The 16,057-nt window shown below is 53.0% G+C and overlaps 1 protein-coding gene across 1 annotated transcript in view; it reads left to right on the forward strand.

The window, feature by feature from the left end:
- Positions 1-462: 462 nt before the first annotated feature.
- The window catches only part of LRRN2 (leucine rich repeat neuronal 2), a 63,387-nt gene continuing 47,792 nt past the window's right edge, over positions 463-16,057 (forward strand). Inside the window, exons 1-2 of the mRNA XM_061187438.1 lie at positions 463-515; positions 752-899. The gene's annotated coding sequence lies outside the window, so the exon portion shown is untranslated. The remainder of the gene's footprint in view (positions 516-751; positions 900-16,057) is intronic.

A 16,057-nucleotide genomic window follows, 5' to 3' on the forward strand; every position in this document is an offset into this window, starting at 1 on the left:
TGGGGGTGGGGTGGGTATTCCATACCATTCTTTAGGATGAGCGGTACCCGTACCCATGGACAAATTCTAACCCACTCTCTGCATTCCTTGGTCCGCTGTTAACTTGGGGGAGGATAACACCACGCAAAGCAAAAATGCTATGCTTATGAGTTGCACCTGTGCTCTAAAAGCTGCTGAATTTCTCCTCCGTCCTCCTGGCCCTTACAAGGGAGTAAGAGGCAATATCAGAAGAGCCGTTCCCTTTCCCCTCTCAGATCCACGCGTTGTGCCCCCTTCCTCTTTCAGACAAGCCTTGTGTGTAAAAGCACAAGAACACCACGGCCCCAGACGCTCAAGCCTCAGCATCTTGCCCCACCCAACTCCTCCCTCTGGTGTGTGTGTGTGTGTGTGTGTGTGTGTGTGTTAGGGAAAGGGGCCTCTGGCCACTCTGGAGTTAAAATGGCAGCGGGACTGGAGGGGGTGGGGGATGGCGTGGCAGGCAGACTGGGAGAAGGCGACCGGAGTGGGCTGGAGAGGTTGGGAGAGCGGCGGAGCAGCGAGCGAGAAGCCGGGGGGAGGGGCGCGCGGAGGGGCGCGAGGCGCCGCGGAGGCCTGCTCGCTGCACTCGCGAACGGGCGGCGAGCGGAAGGAGCGCACGATCTCGGTCGCCAGCCTCCCGCCGGACGCGCGGGCGCGGCGCGGCGCGGCGCGGGTGGGAAGGTGGTTGTTCTGCCGGCACTCTAACCCTGCTCTGCCCCGGGACCACTCCCAGGAAAACTCCGCGGTGGGGAGGCGCCCGCGACCCCACCCCGGCCTGCGCGGGCGGCGCGCGGAGGGAGGGGCGGACTGGTCTTCCTCAGCCCAGCCCGGGCAGGAGCCGAGCGGTGCGCGGCGGCGCAGGCGGCGGCCGGCGGCCGGGGGTGAGTGTGCGGCTCGCGACCCCGGGCGCGCGAGCGGGGGGCCGCTGGGCCGGGCGGGCGCTAGGGAAGGGGCGGGCTTCTGCCGCGATGCCCGTAAGGGAGCCGGGGACTCGGGCGGGGAGGCGGCCGCGAGGGGAGAGGGAAGGAGGGCTGGAGACTGGAAAGACGGTTGCCGACTGCGCAGGGTGGACCCGAGGAGGGGGCGTCCGGGCCTGAATCCACACGGAGAAGCCCGAACCGCCCCAAACTGTTGATGGGCAGAGCGGGGCCCGGAGATGTCGCGGAGCCGCGAGGTGGCAGAGAGGTTAGGGAGGGCGTGACAGGGGCGGACTCGCCAGGGGAAGCGCTCCAGAGCCCGGGGACTTCCCCTTCCTTGGAGCGTGGGTGTCCAAGGTGGCCTTGGCGTCTGTCCGAAGTATCTGGAACCCGGAGCCTGCCTCTTCCCGGGCGGCAGGGGTCTGCGCGCAGCCTGGGCTGGGACATTCGGCGTGGGGGATGGGCCGGCCCCGGGCTCAGCCTGCGGGCCCCGGGCTCAGCCTGCGGGCCCCGAGCTCAGCCTGCGGGCCCCGGGCTCAGCCTGCGGGCCCCGGGAGTGGAAGGCCAGCTCGGGCCCACCGCGGCACCCAGCCGACGGGAGGGGTTGGCCAGCCACAGGTGGTGCGTCTGTCCTGCAGGCGAAGGGCGGCGCAGGATCCGGCGGCCCAGCCAGCGGGGAGCCGCCGGGTGAGGGGAACCTGAGCCCCATTAGGGCTGAGCTGAGAAGCTAAAGAGGTGAGGGAGACCTGGACCCTGAGGGTGGGCCCTAGGGTTGTTGCTGTGCTCCCCCTCTGTCCTTGTCCTTCCTTCCCCATCAAAGGAACAGGAAGGAGGATGTCAGCTGGGCTTTGTGCTCTGTTCTTCAGGCTGCCGCAGCTCCGGTCTGCTGGAGCCAACGCAGCTTCTAATAGGGCACCTTGCAGGGTCTGGAGGGGGTGGGCTGGGCGCAGCGCTCAGTTGCCAGAAATGGACCCGTCGGGCCCTCTACTTGAAGACCCCAGAAGGTGCGGTGGTAGAGAAAACAGACACCCCAGGTCAGGGGAGTAGAGGCGGCTCCCTGCCAGCTTGGTCATCATCATGGGGAGATCTGGGTCTTTCCATGAACCCTGGCAGACGGCAGGCTCCCCCTTCCCCGCCAGCTTGGGGTGGGCTCTGGCCCATGTCCTCTTCCTGAATGAGAAGGCAGGGATCCCCTCCCACTGCCCACTGCTCCTTAAAGGTCCCTCCAACAAGAGTACTGGGCATGGGATGGGCAGGGCTGTGTACAGGGCACTGAGGCCCCCTTGCCTGTGGGCCCTGCTGTTATTAGAAAAAAGTCACATGTGGGTGGCCTGACCCACTTTCCTGGCTGGCCAGGTGTCCTTATGGGGAGAAGACGGAAAGAGAACACAGCTAGGGGTCTGAGCCTTCTAGACCACTTTCCTTCCCCTGGGCTTGGCTCACACTGAGTCTCCTCCTTCCCGTGGGGGGTGGGAAGGGGGTGTCCCTCTAGACCTGGGATGAGACCTCATTATTTGGAAAGGATGGAACTAAAGGCCTCAGGCTTCAGGGATTGAGACCTCCCCAGGGTCTGGCAGACACCTGGCATCTAGGAGCACCCCCAAATCTACAGCCTCCCCCTGCACAGCCCAACCCAAAGAAGACGCTGAATGGCAGGGGGAACTCAGAGGTCTGCTAAGACAAATTCCACCCAAGCTGAGACAGCAAGTTTCCTCTGTAACTCTCCACCATTCCTCTCCACTCCCCATTCTTTATTTCCTGTGCCTCCCCCCCTCCTTCCTCCTCCTCTCTTTCTCCTTCACTCTTCACTTCCCTCTCAAGCATCTCTTCCTCTCCCTTTCCCCTCAGACTGCTCTCACTCTTCTCTCACCCTCATCCTCTCCCCAGACTTCTCCCTCCCTCCTTTCCAGGTCTGTCTCCACCTTTTCCCGGTCTCTTCTATAAACTGCAGCTTCAACCTCAAGCCAGGCGTGTGCACTTGGCTCCTGGCTTCCGAGCATCCTGATGGTGGGAACACATGCACTGTTAGCTTTGCTGTACCCCCTTTGCAGAGGAGGAGCCTGGGTGGAGGGCCTGCAGCTGCATTCCCCCTACATGACTCCTGTACCTTACCACTTGCCCCTCCTACCTACTCTCTTTTTTTTTTATTATTATTATTAGAAAGGGGAAAGGAAATCCATTGCTTTTTTTAAAAAAAAATATTCATTCATTCAACAATTTATTGAGCACCTACTCTGTGCTTAGCACTATTTTAGGAGCTGAGGATACAGCAATTAAACAAACCTTTATATCTCAGGGCAGAACCAAAGTTGTATCTGGACTTCCCAGCTGATTAGGTCTGTGCTCACCAGGCTGTTTCAAAGACCCACTACTTGTGGGGTCGGTGGGGGATGCGTGTGAACAATCCTAGTAAATTGTCATCTTTATCATACTGAGTGACCTCTAACATGACAGGCCCATCTTCTTACAGTAAACCAGGTACTGCAAAGCTTACAGACCCAGGGTCATCCTGTCCTTAAGACATTTCTGACCTCAAAGGATGGACCAGTTCATATCTTACCATTTATCTGGGAGGGCTGAGTAGAAGGCCAGTGCTTTAGATGGAGAAGGGAGAAAGAAACATATTTGTCATTGAGTACCTATAAGCACCAGTCTGTCAGGAGCTTTACAGAAATTATCTCATTCAGTCCTCCTAATAACCTTCTAAATTCTGGATTATCATCTGCTTTATAGCTGAGGAAATTGAGGACCAGAGAGGATAAACCACTTGTCCCAGGTCACAAAGGTCTCCATATTGAAATCACTGATTATCTGCAGTTCACTTGGCCCCTATGTCTGTGACATCTGGTGACTTATACAGTTATCTGAAGATTACATTTTAACCGAATTTTTCAGGAGCATGCCTTGTCTCGTCAGAATATTAAAATATATAAGGATTTGATGAATGGTTGCATGAAAAAGCTTTCTCATGGGATCCGGGAAAGCTTCCTGGAGGAGTTTGGAACCTGGGAGAGGAGGCAGGGACGGCAATGGATCTTCCTGATCCCACACAGGTCTGTGACAAACTGTAGGCAGGCAGTCTCTCACATACACACACAGCATCTAAGTAGAGTTGATGAGAAATTGCCGTTTCCATTCAGGGTCAGTGTGTAGGAGCTTGGTCCATGGCCAGTCTAATGAGTCAACGTCATTGGTGTTCTCAGCCTCCTTGGGCAAGTCTGGATTCTAGAAAAGCTCCAAGGCAAAGAATGGGGGTGGGAGGCTTTCAAGCCTGCAAGAACTACAGAGCAAGAACTACAGAAGGACAGGGACAATGGATGGAGGCTGGGTGGGACAGGAAAGGGGGAGAGTGACCTAGGAACAGACAAAGGCAGGAGATAAAACAGAAACAAAAACCAGAAGGCAGGAGACATGCACGAAAAGACACAACGGGCAGGACAGACAGCAGTGTGCGGTGGGATTGCTAAGAGAGGGTGAATAAGAAGGATGCCTTTATCTGATACTTTCCGGAGGGCCTTGGTCTCTCTGTCCCGCAGTTTAGAGGCTGGAACATTCACTATGTTAGCCTTATGCAGGCGTGTGCTTACTCAGTCAGCCTATCTTTTCTAAGTACCTACTGTGCGTTCAGCCCCGTGCTAGGTGCTAGGGACAGAGACAAATCAGGTGTTGCCCCTGCCTTCTAGGAGCCCACAGTAAGAGTACAGATTCTAGAGCCACACAGCTGTGGCTCGAATCCACCACTTCTAGCCGGGTGACATTGGGCAGGTTATCTAACGTCTCTGTGCCTTGGTTTCCTCATCTATGAATGGGATAATACTAGTACCTACTTCATAGAGTTGTTGTGACGATTAAATGAGTTAATACATGCACTGAGTTTAGTAAGTGCCAGATAAATATTATTCTTAAATGGGGGAGTTAGTCTTAACAATAATGAAACAAGTGTTATAATATAGGGATAAGCAGATAAAGAGGTGACTGTCTCTGTCGGCAGATTAGGAAATGGTCATCAAAGGACATGATATTGGGGCAAGCCTTGAAAAGGAGTCAACCAGGCAGAGGTGGTGGGCCCGGAAACCCTGGAGCTCAGGAATCGTGTGTGGAAAGGGGCTGTGTTGTGTGTGTGTTGCCTTCTGTAGATACCAGGAGCACCTCAGACACATCCTACCTCAGCCTCTTTGTTCCCGGTGCTCGGAGCTGAGCTTCCAGTGGGGCTGGCAGGTCGCCCAGAACATCCCCACACTCTCCAGCCTGAAACATTTGGCCTTTGGGCAGGGGACCTGGTACCTCCCTGCTGGGATTGGTCTCATGACCTTGGCCTCCTAAATGTTCTAAGCCATCATTGAGCAGTCTCTGCTCCAAACCCAGAGCTGCCATGGCCCTTGTCCTCTGGATTCTTGCGCTTCCTGGGGACCCAGGAGAAACCTTGGCCTGAGGGACCTGCCTTTTAGGAGGTGAGTTGACCCAGGCTTGGTTTAGAATTCAGTTTCTCTGTACATTTCTTCCACCCACACCTTCCCTGCTGCTCAGCATTCGATGGTCTTGAAGTGAATTCCAAGACGAAGAGCAGGCAGAGGGTTCCTGGGGCACTAACTGTTATTCAGCCTCCACCTTGCACATTGTAATGGCACTAATTATAGCAGCTGGCATTTATTGAGCACTTACCATGTGCCAGGCACTGTCTATGTGCTTTACCTACATTTTCCCGTTAAGTCCTCAAAAAATACCCCATTAGGTAGGTCCTCTTATTATCTCTAATTTAAACATGAGGAAACTGAGACTCAGAGAGGTTCAATAACTTGCTCAAGGACATGTAGCAAGAAAAAAACCAAGGGAGGACTTAACCTTCTTTCTGACCGGTGGGCTCCTCTCCTTAACGCCCCCAGAATCCAGTGTCCCTTGGGCCTGGAGGGTGCTCTGGGGGCATCCTGCCCGTTCTCCCCCCACTACAGTAAGAAGCTCCCCAAGTCCTGTCCAAGCCAGGGGCTGCCTGTCCCCCTTTTGGGACCTTCAGAGAGGGTTTCCCTTCTTTTTCCTCCCAGAGGTCACAGCTCCTGGAGAACCAACATTGTTTCCTCTGCCTCAGCTAAATGCCTCGGAGGCCATGTGGAGCTAGTGGCCTCAGAGAAGCTGGACCCTAAGAGTCAGTCCCCAGGGCCACAGTAGTGGGAACCAATGCACAGGTGACTTCTGGGAGATGTCTTCTCCCAGTGACTGATGTCCCAGTGACTTCTGGGAGGGTGGGCTGCAGACCCCAGATGAGGCGGAGGGAGGTGGGGAAAGCTTGAGATTAGCACTGTCAGTGGGGTGTCTCTAACAAGGGAGAATCCTGTCTTGGGAAGAATAAGTACAATTGTTCCTATTTACAAACATCTCACGGGGCAGATCCTTCAGGAGCAAACATGTGGAAGAAGGGGCAGCAGTTATTAGGCAACCAGCGCAGGTCCCCCAGGAAAGGCGGGTCTGTCTTCCCTCATTCTACCTGGGGGGTGGGTAGGGGGAGGAAAGGGGCGAGGAGAGAAGAAAGTCAGGGAAGGTCGTGTTCCTTTACAAAACGTTCTCAGAATGAGCATCAGAGGCAGGTGACGAAAGTGTCTGTCTTTGGCCTGGGAGGGCAGGGGTTGTGATGCCCAGGAGATGGAGAGACCACAGAGGGCTGGCTGTCGGGCATGCTAGGAACCTAAAAGCTGTGCACACGGAGGGGAGGGACTTGACATTTTACCTTGCCTGGCAGTCACCCCTGCCCCCTCACCTTCTACTTCTTGGACAGACCTCCCAATGGGATGAAGGTCACTGGGGCTCACACAGCTCCAGGCCTCCGAACCTCAGAAAGTGTTTCCCCAGAGCTGGCCCAGGGGTGAAATGGTGGAATCCCACGTCTAGGGGGAACCTACAGAATTTCCTGTCCATTGCCCATCTCTGAGCACAACTGTGCCTTGGCCATCTCAGATCCAGGGTGGGGCTGGGGTCTCTTCATTCAACAAGTATTTATGAAGCATTTGTGCCAGGCACTGGGCGTATAGATAACAGTGAGCAACCAGAGATCTCTAGAGATTATACTTTATTGTCTGAGGATAGAGTAAATAGTACAGTTGACCCTTGAACAACACGGGTTTCAACTGCGTGGTTTTTTTTTCCAATAGTAAATACTACAGCACTACACGACACTTGGTTTAATCTGTGGATACAGAGGAACCGCAAATATAGCGGGCCGACTGTAAATTATACACAGATTTTTCAGCTGTGCAGAGAGGGTCAGTGCCCCGATCCCCAACATCGTTCAAGTGTCAACTGTGTATTAGAAAGTGGCAAGTGCTAAAAAGAAAAATAAAGCCAGGAAGGGGGATAAGAGTGTATTGTTAGGAAGAGGACACTTTGTAGCTTTGTACAGGGCAACCTCACTGAGATGACATGAGTAAAGATGAAGTGGAGGCAGATGGTAAGGGCATGCCTGGCAGAGGAAACTGCAGGTGCAAGGGGTCAGAGGCAGGGCTGTGCCTGGTGCGTTTGAGGAGGTCAGATCTTGGAGAGCCTGGAGCTGGGGTGAGGAGTTTGTTTCCTCAGAGTAAGATGAGGCTTTGCAGGGTTTAGGGCAGGGGTGATATGATCTGACCTTTTAAAACCCCAAGGTTTGGGCCATCCATTTCTGCGTTTTACTTAGGTGGCTGGTCAAGAAGTTTTCCAGGCATTGAAGCTAATTTAGTCAATCAGTATTGACCCACCAAGTCCTCACATGATGGGCACTGCCTCCTAGGCAGTGGGGGGCGGGGGGTGGATAGGGGGGAATAAAAAGAAGCATAAGACACACTCGTTACTGGTAAGGAAACCTACCAATCAGCTGGAAAGGCAAAACTTATACTCACAAGAAATAAGGAGGGAATAATACCAGACAGTATTTAAAACCAAGTGCTAAACTGTGTGATTTAGACTATAAATGTTATCAGAACTGTGAGCTCTGTGTGGGAGTATATAGGGAACGCTTCCCCGAGGAGGTGCAGCTGATTTGGGCCTTGAAAACCGGGTGGGGTTTGGATCTGCAGAGGGGAGGATTCTCAGGAGGGGAACTTGTGGGTGTGAGGAAGGGTGGCCAGGCCAGGGGAGGGCACGTGGGTGGGAGTAAGGCAGCAGGTGCGTAAGCTGCCGAGGGCAGGCATTTTGTCTCTGGAGCAGCCCCTTCCCCATCACCCAGGTTTCTCGTGTCCCCTGTATTCTCTCAGGAAGCAGGAGAGCAGCCCTTTAGAGAATGGAAACCGTCGGCCAGTGCTCTGGGCCTCTCCTTTGCAGAGCTGGTTGATCTCTGTCCCTTGAAGCCCTCTTGCTCTTCTCAGGTCCCATTTCCAGCTCTCGAGTTGTTTTCATAGATGTGCTCTCTTCTAATCTGGTGCCATCCACCAGCCCCCACTCAGCCCCCTGTTGTCTGGGGCCCAATTCTCTGGAATTCCCTTGAGCTCCATTTCTCTACCCTGTCTGCAGCCAGCTTCTCTTCTCCCTTCCTCTCACTGCCTGAGCTCCTCTTTGGTAGGTTTCTCCTGGAACATTCCAATTAGTTTCGTGTATAGCGAAATGGAAATGAAATTCTGCCCAAAAGAGCATCCATCCCCCATGAGGGGTGAGTCTCTCTTTCCCCTAGAGAGGCCGCCTGGGTCCTGGGGGTTGGGCTTCCTTCTGGACGGTGGAGAGAGACTGCCCTGAGGTGGGGTGGGAGCATTGGTGGCGCCTTCCCGGCCCCCAGCCAAAGATCCGGAGCCAAGAGTCAAAAGGGCTAAGCGTTCTGCTCGACGGTCTGCTCTCCCTCCGCTGGGCCCGCAGCAGCCTGAGGAAGGAGGGCCCACCAGCTGTGTCCCCGAGGCTCCCGGCACGGCCACCTCCACGATGCAGGCCTGAGCCTGGGGCTTGCCCGCAATCCAGAGGAGCTATAGCATCAGAGCTGATTAGAGTCCCTCCTGTAACCACACGCCCTTGCGCGGTTTCCTAGGTTCTCTGAGCCTCAGTTTCCTCATCTATACATCTGGGTTAATAGCACTCACTTCACAGGGTTGCTGATGATAAGAGCTAAGTTGTTGAGTGCTTATGATGTGCCAAAAGCATTACTGCATTTATCTCACTTAATCCACAGAACGCTGTGCAGTAGATGTTATTTTCCCCCATTTTACCGTTGAGGAAACCAAAGCTGAGAAACATTAAGTAACTTGCCCGAGGCCAGCAAGTGGCAGAGCCAGAATTCGGCCCCACATCTTTCTGACTCCAGAGCCCTGGTTCTCAACCACCCCGTTAAATGAGCTAATCTGAGTACAGTGCCTGCTACAAAGTAGAAGCTCAGTAAACATTAGTTCCTTTTCTCCTCAATCTCCCCAGGGCCGCACCTCCAAAGAATAGCTTTCCCCTCCTGCATCACATTTCTTCTCCAGGATCCCTTGGGACAAATGATAGAAGTAGGAATGGGAATGGTTTACACCAAGGGGGAAAAAAGGGCTGAGAGAGGGTGAGTAATTTGCATAAAATCATAAAACACTAGGGCTGTGATTAATACCTAGGGCACCTTTCTCATAAGAATCTGGTTATTCAACCCCACTGGGTTCCAGGCAGTCAGCAGAGAGTATCTTGCAGAGATGGGAACAGAGTTATGCTATGTGGGAGGAGAACGCGAGGCCACCATCTCCCCCAGGGGCAAGTGTTGATCACTATGGGCCTAGAAACGTGCTAGCAGGAAGATTCTAAAACCTGTGCCTTCTGAACTTGGGTACTGTTTCTTACAAATAATCTGGGGGCTCCTCTGCATGGATTTAGGAAGGGACAGTGTTGAAGGTCACGATGTGGGAAGAAGGGCCACTGTCTCAATTTTTTTACTGTCAAATCAGTACACCTTTTGCACCAGGCGCAGTGCCAAGGGATGGGGATGGGTAATGGGGAGCAAAGGAAAACAAGGACATGGCCTCAGGGATCACCCAGTCTGATGGGGGAAGATCATTAACATGCATGCATGGATGCACATGCACACACAGCTCCATCTGACCTTACCTGGAAGTAAAAACAAGAACAGATGACTGCAGGGTAATCTGAATATATGGGTACAGAGGGAGGGGAGAGGAGAAAATTGAGACTGGTGGATTCTCCAAAACAGCCCTCATGCTTTCCTCCCTGGAGACCTCTTTTCTGGTGGACACAGAGACCCACCTTTCTGCACACCGCACCAGGACAGCCTAAGCCTGCCAGCATTCACACTCAATGGGCAGATCCCAGAGTTCCTCTGAATTTCCTTGTAAGGATCCTCCAGGGAGGAAAGGAGGAGTCCAGGCCATAGCATTTAAAACTGATGGCAACTGAGTCCTCTGGTCATGTGGCTTTCAAACATTTCTAGAAATTGATCCATTTTTCAAGACAAAGCTATATGTGTGGTAGGCAGAATAATGGCCTCCCAAAGATGCTCACCTCCTAATCCCCAGAACTTGTAAATTTGTTATGTTACAGGGCAAAGGGAATTAAGGTTGCAAATCAGCTGACCTTAAAATAAAGAGATTATCCTGGATTATCCACCTGGGCCCAATGTAATCACAAGAGTCCTTTAAATGTAGAAGAGGGAGGCAGAAGTCAGTGTCAGAGTGATGAGAAAGACTTGACTGGCCGTTGCTGGCTTTGAAGATGGAAGGGGCTGTGAGCCAAGGAATGCGGCAGCCTCTAGAAGCTGGAAGAGGCTGGGAAACAGATTTCTCCCTTGGAGTCTCCACGGAGGAACACACACCTGCTAACACCTTGATTTTAGCCCAGTGAGACCCATTTTGGACTTCTGACCTTTCAAACTGTACATAATAAATTTATGTTGCTTTAAGCCACTAAATTTGTGGTAGTATGTTACCTCAACAACAGGAAATTAATACAGGGTGCTGTAGTTGAAGCAAAGCCAGCGGACCAGAACCCCACTACTCGGCCTCCTCCTGACCCGTGACCCTGGAGGAATCGCTTTCAGAACTCCGAGGCTCTGAAGAACCAGTTTGAAATACACTGTGTCTGAAACACAATCTGGTTATTTTCACCACGATGAAACCGAGGCCCAGAGAGAAGTGGCTTTGTCAGAGGTCACACTGAACTGGTAGACTCAGTCCAGGGCCTGCTCCTGTCCTGTCAGAGATCTCGGGTGCTTACCCGCGTTCGTTCTCTCATCCGCTTATCCGTCTGCAGCAAATGATGTGTGTGCTTTTACCTATGAAGAGCCGGGTGCTATGCTCAGCACTGGGCAGAAGCACAAGTGAGTTCGACATTCAGGAATATGGGAGAAAGTGGTTGAGTGCTGGTCCTGCCCTCAGCCCCTCACTGAAGGGCTTCTTCCTCTAGACATAGGCCAGCAGCTCAGGTTGCTCAAGGCTGTCAGCCTCCCTCACCTTGGGGCTGGTCCCCAGGTGGGCTTGGTCATAGCCACCTCCTCTGGGCAGAGATGCAGTTCTATGAAGGGAGGGGGCTTGGCCTGCTGGCCCTGCTGCACCTGCCCTCTTGCAGCACACAGGGCCTTGGGGGAGGGGGGAGTGGAGGTGGCAGAGCCCGGTGCCCCACCTGAAGTCAGCACTCCGCTAGTGCCTTATCTCCCCTCTGCCAGGCGTTTTGGCCTACCCAGCTCTCCCCCGCAGCACACCTGAGCCACTGGCCGGCCCCCAGGGCTGCCATCTCCCGGTGTTGGTCTCCATGGCAACTCCACATTTGCTGTTCTGGTTTCTAATGACTTATTGGCATGTGTGGTAATTTGCAGAGCTTGGCAGGCAGAGCTAGGGGAGCTAGTGGGGGCGGGGAGTGAGGGGGGCTTGGCAGTGGGGAGGACGTTCAAGTTTGGGATGGTGATAGAGGCACACTTTTCTTCCCTCCCCACCCTTCCTATTCCCTGCTGATTAATATCTGCAGTAAAGGAGCTGCTTCAGGTCCAGGGCCGCCCCTCTCTGAGGAGCATCAGCTCTCTCCAGGCCCCTGAGTTGGAGACAGATGGACAGACAGATGTCGAGCACAGCTGCTCACCTGTCAGGCAGCAGCGGGCAGGCGTGGGGGGCCGACAGCCGTGTTCATCCGTGCAGGTCAGACCACTCGTGTTTTCTGACGTCTCCTGCCTGCTCCCTGGGCCCTGAGAACAAGGGTCTCTCCTGGGCCCAGTAGTCGCCCCACCTTGTGGGGAGGGGACAGGGGTGGTATATCCACAAGACAGGTCTTTGCCACGTCTTGGCCTCTCACACGCTCAGAGAACCAAGCTAGGCGGTGGCTGAGCGGGATGCCAGATTGCATAGGCAGTGGGTGAACCAGCCAAGCAATCAAAGGCGGAGAGATGAGCGAGGCCCTGACCCTCTCCACTTCTCTTCAGCAAAGCTTACCCAACCTCAAAACCACTTTCCCAGGGCAAGGCAGCGGGGAGCCTCGCCTGTGTGCCACGCAGTCTTCCACACTTCGCTGCCTCCTCCTTCGCTTCTGTCTCCATCCTGGTCTCTGTTTAGGCAGAGAGGCAGCCCAGTGTGCTGAAAAGAGCACCATCTTTGAAGTTAGATACATCTCGGTTAGAATCCTGGGGCCGCTATCTACCACTTCTATGACCTTGGACATGTCTCTTAACCTCTCTTTGAGCCTCAGTTTGCTTATCTGTAAAATGGGATTTACATACCCATTTCACAGGGTTGTGGAAGTGAAACCAGCTCACACTTCAATACTTGGCATATAGTAGGCACCAATAAATATTAAAGAATTTAAAAAGTAATCTTTTATCTACTCCAATAAATAGGAGCAAAGTGATCAATAATTTAAAAAATTCTGGTGGGCTTGGTAGGGTTTTCTTTTTTTAAGTATTTGAGAATAGTCTTCATTTATTCAGTAAATATTTGCTGAGTATCTACTGTGTACAAAGTACTGGGCCAGGTGCTGGTCTTTCCTAATATTTTATGATCAGGGTGCAGTTAGGTTGCCTGTGCATTCTCTAAGCATATAGCATCTGACGGGAGGTGGAGGGGGAGGCCAGGGAGGGCTAGTGGCAGAGAGAGGGTGGCCCAAGGTCAGCCACATAGTGGATCTTCCATGGATCTCTGAGAAGTGGCTGGCCCCAAGAGAAAGGTCAGCATTATGAAGGCTCTGTCTGGGTCATGTGCAATGAGACCTTCTGCCTGACTCCTCAGAAATGGTGAGTCTGTTTTTAGAACTGGAAAGTGGATGAAGTGCTCCTCTACTTTCATAAGCTGTTGCTGAGGCTTGAGGGGGCTGCCAGCGACCACCCAGCCACCAGACGGAAGAGGAACAGATGCACCTGCCCCTCACCTGGGCAGCTGAGCAGATCACAGCTCGCTCAGCCGGTGCTGGGAGGGAGGCGAGGAGAGCAAGAGGGAGCTGGGAACTTGGCTTCCATCTCTGCCAGCAGATGGACTTCTGCCTGCAGCAGGAGTCTGTTCTTCTATCAGCCTCCCGGCAGCCTCTTCCAAGACCGAGTGCCAGAGATGCGCAAACAGAACGTCAGAACGGCTGGGGCCTTGGAGAGTATCTGGCCCACGCTACCCTGCCCTCTTGTTCACAGTATAGCACACAGACACAATGATAGCGGCTCAGGGACTCTGACCCGAGGGCTAAGGGGGTCAATGTCTCAGCACACCTGTAACCCATCTGTGGCACCCTAACATCGATTGGGGAGCTTTAGGTTAGCCGGTTCCCCCAATCTATCTTTACTGATGCAAAATCTGAGGCCCAGGGAGGGGAAAGGACTTGCCCAAGGTCACATAGCTTGTAAGTGTCATCAGGACTAGGTATACATTTCCTAACTTCTGACCATGCGCTATATCTATTACCTCTTCTCAAGACTCCTTCCACTTTCTTTTCTGACCTTTCACTCTGGAGAACATACTTAAGGTACAAGGGAATGTAATTTCTCTAAGAGACCATTATTCCCCGAATCTCATAAAAGTCAGGCTGCTTTTCTGCTTCCCCCTTATCATCACCAACCACCCTCTTGTTCAGTGAAGCCTTTGGCATCTGCCCATAGACATCCTTCCCTTTCCAAGTCTGTCCATTGTTTTGGGGGAGATCAAAGACTAGATGGGCAACTCACTCTACCCCCAGACCCATCAGCCCCTTCACCAGCTTCCCCACCTCAGCCACTCACTCCCAAGGTCACACCCTAGATCTTGCCATCACCTGGAAATCACCTAATAAAGCACCCTGCTTTCTGGTCACCACCTCCTGGTTCCCCAGCTTGTTATCTCAGACTCCCACACAGACTTTTTTTTTTTTTTTTTTTTTTAATTTATTTTTAGCTGTGTTGGGTCTTCGTTTCTGTGCAAGGGCTTTCTCTAGTTCTGGCGAGCGGGGGCCACTCTTCATCGCGGTGCGCGGGCCTCTCACCATTGAGGCCTCTCTTTGTTGCGGAGCACAGGCTCCAGACGCGCAGGCTCAGTAGCTGTGGCTCACGGGCCCAGTTGCTCCGCGGCATGTGGGATCTTCCCAGACCAGGGCTTGAACCCGTGTCCACTGCATTGGCAGGCAGACTCCCAACCACTGTGCCACCAGGGAAGCCGCACACAGCCATTTTTTAACCTCGTTGAGACCTTTGGTCCATATGGACGTAGGTCCATTGGGACCTATGTTCTAGATCCTTTGGTCCATTGGCACCTCTACTTTCTTGCCATCCATGACCTTCCTCTGACTTCTCTGAGTCCAGATAAATTCCATGTTGCATCACTTTAAGAACTCTCCTGCCAATATCCTAAACTCTCCTGACCCTCTGTCTTTATTGCCCTGGTCTGGCAAAATCCCAGTTCCAGTTTAATCACTCTATCTGCTGCTTTCTGCCTGCATCCAGACAACAAACCTGCTAGAAAAAGACAAAATGAGGCAGGTTGGGACCTCTAAAAATTCACCATTACCAACCCAACTTATTCTTCAAAAGTGCCTGGTGTTCCTACCACATTCCTGTGGTTATCTCCCTCCTGACTCTCCACAATGACTGTTTCACACCTCCCTCCCCAAAACTCTACCTACGCCCTCACTCTCAGCCGAGGACCTCACCTCCTACTTCACAGAGAAATCGAAGCCATCGGGAAAACACCCTCAACTCGTTTCGCCAAAGCCTCAGACCCAGCTGCCTGTGCACCAGTCCTCTCCCCCTTCCCTCCTGTCTGAGTAGAGGAGGCAGCACTTCCATTGCAGCGCAGTTCTTCCTCCATTTGTGTTCCAGATCCTGTCCTCTGGTCTCCTCAGGAACGTCCTTCCCGCCACGCTCAAGCTTCTCCCATCTTCAACAACAACAACAGAAACCTTCCTCAAGTCCAACTCCACTGCCTGCCGCCTTATCTCCTTTCTTCTTAGGGGCCAGATTTCTTGAAAGAGCTGGCTCTACTAGCTGTCTTCGTTTCTGCACCTCCCACTCCTTCCTCTGCCCCACTTCAGTCTGGCCTCCTCCCCCATCGCTCTACTGAAACAGCTTTCCATATCGCTAAGAGCAGGAAACATTTTTTAGTTCTCAGAAGCATATTTTACTCCTTTCTGACACTTCTTTTCCCTTGGCTTCTCTGACCCCATATTCCTGTCTTTTCTGGTTATTCCAAGTCTTCTTTGCTGACTCATCCTTCCCTTCTCTATCTTTAAACATTGGCATTGCTTATGGTCTGGTTCAAGGAATTCTCTTCTGACTGGATAGCTGTCCCTAGGCCATCTCATGAAAGACTTCTGTTATCAGCCACGTGCAGGTGATACCCAAAAGTACATCTCTAGCCTGCACCTTTCCCTCTGAGTTCCATATCCTTATGTCCACCTGCCTAGTTGACTAAGTTGGGTGTCTCAAGAAACTTCAGACTTGGCATATCTAAAGACAGAGTCATGATTCTCCTAATCTTCCACTGCCTCTCCACCCGCTGCCTGATCCCCCTTCAGCATTGCCTGGTTTTTGAATGGTACCACCTCAAGCCAGTTCTGTGTACTGGAGTCATTGTCAACTCTTCCCCTTACCCCCTTATAACCAGTCCATGCCCAGGTCCTGTCTGATCTCTCGAACAGCACCCATGTCCATCCACTCCTTCCCATCCTCACAGCCTCCACTGCAGGCTGCCCTTACCTCTCGCCTGCGCCTTGGAATCCCCTTCTAATTTGCGTGTCTACATCTGCCCATGCCAATTCAGTCTCCA

Source organism: Eubalaena glacialis, chromosome 3 (genome assembly GCF_028564815.1).
Source record: "Eubalaena glacialis isolate mEubGla1 chromosome 3, mEubGla1.1.hap2.+ XY, whole genome shotgun sequence".
NCBI lineage: Eukaryota > Metazoa > Chordata > Mammalia > Artiodactyla > Balaenidae > Eubalaena > Eubalaena glacialis.